This window comes from Lampetra planeri, unplaced genomic scaffold (assembly GCF_965212315.1).
Source record: "Lampetra planeri unplaced genomic scaffold, kcLamPlan1.2.h2 scaffold_253, whole genome shotgun sequence".
NCBI lineage: Eukaryota > Metazoa > Chordata > Hyperoartia > Petromyzontiformes > Petromyzontidae > Lampetra > Lampetra planeri.
Window position 1 is genome coordinate 42,501 of NW_027615081.1, and position 7,500 is coordinate 50,000.

A 7,500-nucleotide genomic window follows, 5' to 3' on the forward strand; every position below is an offset into this window, starting at 1 on the left:
AGGCGCATAGACACCCATAGAGACCCACACTCAGAGACCCACACTCACAGAGACCCACACACAGAGACCCACACTCAGAGACCCACACTCAGAGACCCACACTCAGAGACCCACACTCAGAGACCCACACTCAGAGACCCACACTCAGAGACCCACACTCAGAGACCCACACTCAGAGACCCACACACAGAGACCCACACTCAGAGACCCACACACAGAGACCCACACTCAGAGACCCACACACAGAGACCCACACTCAGAGACCCACACTCAGAGACCCACACTCAGAGACCCACACTCAGAGACCCACACTCACAGAGACCCACACTCAGAGACCCACACTCAGAGACCCACACTCAGAGACCCACACTCAGAGACCCACACACAGAGACCCACACTCACAGAGACCCACACTCAGAGACCCACACACAGAGACCCACACTCAGAGACCCACACTCAGAGACCCACACTCAGAGACCCACACTCAGAGACCCACACACAGAGACCCACACTCAGAGACCCACAAACAGAGACCCACACTCAGAGACCCACACTCAGAGACCCACACACAGAGACCCACACTCACAGAGACCCACACTCAGAGATCCACACTCAGAGACCCACACTCAGAGACCCACACTCAGAGACCCACACTCAGAGACCCACACTCAGAGACCCACACTCAGAGACCCACACTCAGAGACCCACACACAGAGACCCACACTCAGAGACCCACACACAGAGACCCACACACAGAGACCCACACACAGAGACCCACACTCACACAGACCCACACACAGAGACCCACACTCAGAGACCCACACACAGAGACCCACACTCAGAGACCCACACACAGAGACCCACACTCAGAGACCCACACTCACAGACCCACACTCAGAGACCCACACTCACAGAGACCCACACACAGAGACCCACACTCAGAGACCCACACACAGAGACCCACACTCAGAGACCCACACTCAGAGACCCACACTCAGAGACCCACACTCAGAGACCCACACACAGAGACCCACACTCAGAGACCCACACACAGAGACCCACACTCAGAGACCCACACTCACAGACCCACACTCAGAGACCCACACTCACAGAGACCCACACACAGAGACCCACACTCAGAGACCCACACACAGAGACCCACACTCAGAGACCCACACTCAGAGACCCACACTCAGAGACCCACACTCAGAGACCCACACACAGAGACCCACACTCACAGAGACCCACACTCAGAGATCCACACTCAGAGACCCACACTCAGAGACCCACACTCAGAGACCCACACTCAGAGACCCACACTCAGAGACCCACACTCAGAGACCCACACACAGAGACCCACACTCAGAGACCCACACACAGAGACCCACACACAGAGACCCACACTCAGAGACCCACACACAGAGACCCACACTCAGAGACCCACACTCACAGAGACCCACACTCAGAGACCCACACTCAGAGACCCACACTCACAGAGACCCACACACAGAGACCCACACTCAGAGACCCACACACAGAGACCCACACTCAGAGACCCACACACAGAGACCCACACTCAGAGACCCACACTCACAGAAACCCACACTCAGAGACCCACACACAGAGACCCACACACAGAGACCCACACTCAGAGACCCACACACAGAGACCCACACTCAGAGACCCACACACAGAGACCCACACACAGAGACCCACACTCAGAGACCCACACTCAGAGACCCACACTCAGAGACCCACACTCACAGAGACCCACACTCAGAGACCCACACTAAAATGAACAATGTCTATAATCACCAGGTGTTCACAAGCCACCCTGGACATAACCAAATGATCGCAGCTCAGCCACGCGATGTTCATATCCTCCTCCTCATCATCATCATGATGATCGCGAGGACATTCACAGCAGCGGCTAAACAACTCTGAGCGCAGCGAGGGGTGATGCCGAGTGGGGAAGACGCAGGAGACAGAGACGACATCCACGCAGAGACATCCACGGGCAGAGAGACACGCAGACTCCAATTATACAGCAGCAGCAGCAGCAGGCGTCAGGGTCGGGATGGAAACCATGAACTCCTCACTCACTCATTCACCGACTCACCCAGCCACACACTCACTCACATACTCACACACCCACTCACTCACTCACATACTCACCCACTCACTCACTCATTCACCCAATTACTCACTCACTCACCCACTCACTCACTCACTCACCCACTCACTCACTCACCCACTCACCCAGCCACACACCCACTCACTCACTCATCCACCCACTCACTCACATACTCACCCACTCACTCACTCACTCACCCACCCACCCACTCACTCACTCAACCACTCACTCACTCACCCACTCACCCAGCCACACACACACTCACATACTCACACACCCACTCACTCACTCATCCACCCACTCACTCACTCACATACTCACCCACTCACTCACTCACTCACCCACCCACCCACTCACTCACTCAACCACTCACTCACTCACCCACTCACCCAGCCACACACTCACTCACATACTCACACACCCACTCACTCACTCATCCACCCACTCACTCGCTCACATACTCACCCACTCACTCACTCACCCACCCACTCACTCACTCACTCACCCAATCACTCACCCACTCACCCAATCACTCACCCACTCACCCAATCACTCACCCACCCAACCACTCACCCACCCACCCACTCACCCCACCACTCACTCACCCACTCACTCACTCATCCACCCACTCACACACTCACTCACCCACTCACCCCACCACTCACTCACCCACTCACTCATTCACCCACCCACTCACACACTCACTCACTCACTCACCCACTCACCCATTCACCCACCCACCCACTCACCCCACCACTCACTCACCCACTCACTCACTCACCCACTCACTCACTCATTCACCCACCCACTCACTCACCCACTCACTCACTCACCCACTCACTCACCCACTCACTCACTCACTCACCCACTCACCCACCCACTCACTCACTCACCCATCCACCCACTCACTCACTCACCCACTCACTCATTCACCCCACCACTCACTCACTCACTCACCCACCCACTCACTCACCCACCCAATCACTCACTCACTCACTCACCCACCCACCCACCCACTCACTCACTCAACCACTCACCCACTCAACCACTCACCCACTCACCCAACCACTCACCCACCCAACCACTCACCCACCCACTCACTCACTCACTCACCCACACACTCACTCACTCACTCATTCACCCACCCACCCACTCACCCCACCACTCACCCACTCACTCACTCACTCACCCACTCACCCACCCACTCACTCACCCACACACTCACTCACTCACTCACCCACTCACCCACCCACCCACTCACTCACTCACTCACCCACCCACTCACTCACTCACCCACCCACTCACTCACTCACCCACCCACTCACTCACTCACTCACCCACTCACTCACTCACTCACTCACCCACTCACCCACCCACCCACTCACTCACTCACTCACTCACCCACCCACTCACTCACTCACTCACCCACTCACCCACCCACTCACTCACCCACCCACACACTCACTCACTCACTCACCCACTCACCCACCCACTCACTCACTCACCCACTCACTCACCCACCCACACACTCACTCACTCACTCACTCACCCACCCACTCACCCACCCACCCACTCACTCACTCACCCACTCACTCACTCACCCACCCACACACTCACCCACCCACTCACTCACCCACCCACACACTCACTCACTCACTCACTCACCACCCACACACTCACCCACCCACTCACTCACCCACCCACACACTCACTCACTCACTCACCCACTCACTCACTCACCCACTCACTCACCAGTTCATCACCACGCCGCGTGAGTCTGTGACGGGCTGTGTCACCGCTCTTCTGTCCACCTCACTCAGCTGTCAACAACAACATCAACAACATCATCAACAACAACAACAACATCAACAACATCAACAACAACATCAACAACATCAACAACAACATCAACAACATCAACAACAACATCAACAACAACAACATCAACAACATCAACAACAACATCAACAACAACATCAACAACAACAACATCAACAACATCAACAACAACATCAACAACTCACACATTCACTCACTAACTCACTCACTAACTCGATCACTCACTAATTAATTCACTAATTAACTTACTAACTTATTAATTAACTCACCCACTCACTCACTCAGCCACTCACTCACTAACTCACTCACTCAGCCACTCACTAACTCACTCACTCACTCACTAACTCACTAACTCACTCACTAACTCACTCACTCAGCCACTCACTAACTCACTCACTCACTAACTCACTAACTCACTCACTAACTCACTCACTCACTCACTCACTCAATAACTCACTCACTCACTCACTAACTCACTAACTCACTCACTCACTAACTCACTCACTCACTCACTCACTAACTCACTCACTCACTCACTAACTCACTCACTAACTCATTCACTCAATCACTAACTAACTCACTAACTCACTCACTCACTCACTAACTAACTCACTCACTCACTCACTCACCCACTCACTCACTAACTCACTCACTCACTCACTCAGCCACTCACTCACTAACTCACTCACTCACTCACTCACTCACTAACTCACTCACTAACTCACTAACTTACTCACTCACTCACTCACTCACTCACTCACTAACTCACTCACTCACTCACTCACTCACTCACTCACTCACTCACTCACTCACTCACTACTCACTCACTCACTCACTCACTCACTCACTCACTCACTCACTCACTCACTCACCCACTCACTCACTAACTCACTCACTCACTCACTAACTCACTCACTCACTCACTCACTCACTCACTAACTCACTCACTCACTCACTAACTCACTCACTCACTCACTCACTCACTCACTCACTAACTCACTCACTCACTAACTCACTCACTAACTCACTCACACACTCACTCACTCACTAACTCACTCACTCACTCACTCACTCACTAACTCACTCACTCACTCACTCACTCACTAACTCACTCACTCACTCACTCACTCACTAACTCACTCACTCACTAACTCACTAACTCACTCACACACTCACTCACTCACTAACTCACTCACTCACTCACTCACTCACTCACTCACTCACTCACTCACTCACTCACTCACTAACTCACTCACTAACTCACTAACTCACTCACTCACTAACTCACTAACTCACTAACTCACTCACTCACTCACTAACTCACTAACTCACTCACTAACTCACTCACTCACTCACTAACTCACTCACTCACTAACTCACTCACTCACTAACTCACTCACTCACTCACTAACTCACTCACTCACTCACTAACTCACTCACTCACTCACTAACTCACTCACTCACTCACTCACTAACTCACTCACTCACTCACTCACTAACTCACTCACTCACTCACTAACTCACTCACTCACTCACTAACTCACTCACTCACCCACTCACTCACTAACTCACTCACTCACTAACTCACTCACTCACTAACTCACTCACCCACTCACTCACCCACTCACTCACTAACTCACTCACTCACTAACTCACTCACTCACTAACTAACTAACTCACTCACTCGCTCACTCACTAACTCACTCACTCACTAACTCACTCACTCACTCACTAACTCACTCACTCACTCACTCACTAACTCACTCACTCACTCACTAACTCACTCACTCACTCACTAACTCACCCACTCACTCACTCACTAACTCACTCACTAACTCACTCACTCACTAACTCACTCACTAACTCACTCACTAACTTATTCACTAACTCACTCACTAACTCACTCACTCACTAACTCACTGACTCACTCACTCGCTCTGATGGTAACAACGTTAGCCCAGCCCCAGCAGTTAACTGAGCCTCTGAGGGTAACAACGTTAGCCCAGCCCCAGCAGTTAACTGAGCCTCTGAGGGTAACAACGTTACCCCAGCCCCAGCAGTTAACTGAGCCTCTGAGGGTAACAACGTTAGCCCAGCCCCAGCAGTTAACTGAGCCTCTGAGGGTAACAACGTTAGCCCAGCCCCAGCAGTTAACTGAGCCTCTGAGGGTAACAACGTTAGCCCAGCCCCAGCAGTTAACTGAGCCTCTGAGGGTAACAACGTTAGCCCAGCCCCAGCAGTTAACTGAGCCTCTGAGGGTAACAACGTTAGCCCAGCCCCAGCAGTTAACTGAGCCTCTGAGGGTAACAACGTTAGCCCAGCCCCAGCAGTTAACTGAGCCTCTGAGGGTAACAACGTTAGCCCAGCCCCAGCAGTTAACTGAGCCTCTGAGGGTAACAACGTTACCCCAGCCCCAGCAGTTAACTGAGCCTCTGAGTAGCAATCGTGGTGTGGATAGTCACCGGTGTGGAACCATCGATGAAGGTGACCGGCTTCTCGGAAGAGCTGCAGCTCCTGCTGATGATGATGATGATGGTGGTGCTGGTGGTGCTGATGATGATGATGATGGTGGTGGTGCTGAAGGTGGTGGTGATGGTGATGATGATGATGATGGTGGTGCTACTGCTGATGCTGCTGATGCTGCTACTACTGCTGACGAAAGTGGTGATGATGGAGGTGGTGGTGATGGTGGTGATGCTACTGCTGCTGATGATGATGCTGCTGCTGATGATGATGATGATGGTGTTACTACTGATGATGATGATGCTACTGTTACAGATGATGGTGGTGGTGGTGATGATACTGCTGCTGATGATGATGGTGTTGGTGAAGGTGGTGGTGCTACTGCTGCTACTGATGATGATGCTGCTGATGATGATGATGGTGTTACTACTGATGATGATGGTGCTGCTGCTACTGATGCTGCTGTTGATGGTGGTACTACTGATGATGTTGCTGATGATGATGGCGGTGATGATGATGATGGTGCTGCTGATGATGATGATGGTGGTACTTCTGATGATGTTGCTGATGATGATGGTGGTGGTGCTGATGATGCTGATGATGGTGTAGGGTCTGTGCGTGTGTGAGGCGCACTGATTGTGTGACGATCTCGGCTGCCACGATGGGGAAACCGGTCCGACGGGGCTGGCGATAGAGTGGGTGGAGAGTGTGAGCGTGCGTGCGTGTGTGTGTGTGTCTGTGTGTGTGTGTGTCTGTGTGTGTGAGCGTGTCTGTGTGTGTGTCTGTGTGTGTGTGAGCGTGCGTGCGTGTGTGTGTCTGTGTGTGTGTGTCTGTGTGTGTGTGTGAGCGTGCGTGTGTGTGTCTGTGTGTGTGTGTGAGCGTGCGTGCGTGTGTGTGACTGTGTGTGTGTGTGACTGTGTGTGTGTATGTGAGCGTGCGTGTGTGTGTCTGTGTGTGTGACTGTGTGTGTGTGTGTGAGCGTGCGTGTGTGTGTCTGTGTGTGTGTGTGAGCGTGTGTGTGTGTGTGTCTGTGTGTGTGTCTGTGTGTGTGACTGTGTGTGACT

At 52.6% G+C, this 7,500-nt stretch overlaps 1 long non-coding RNA gene across 1 annotated transcript in view; it reads right to left on the reverse strand.

Annotated features, from left to right (window-relative positions):
* LOC144740641 (uncharacterized) overlaps positions 1-6,691 on the reverse strand; it is an 18,984-nt gene extending 12,293 nt beyond the window's left edge. The window contains exons 1-2 of the long non-coding RNA XR_013589707.1: positions 6,436-6,691; positions 3,887-3,954 (exon numbers count right to left, since the gene is read on the reverse strand). This is a non-coding gene — a long non-coding RNA (uncharacterized LOC144740641). The remainder of the gene's footprint in view (positions 1-3,886; positions 3,955-6,435) is intronic.
* Positions 6,692-7,500: the final 809 nt, after the last annotated feature.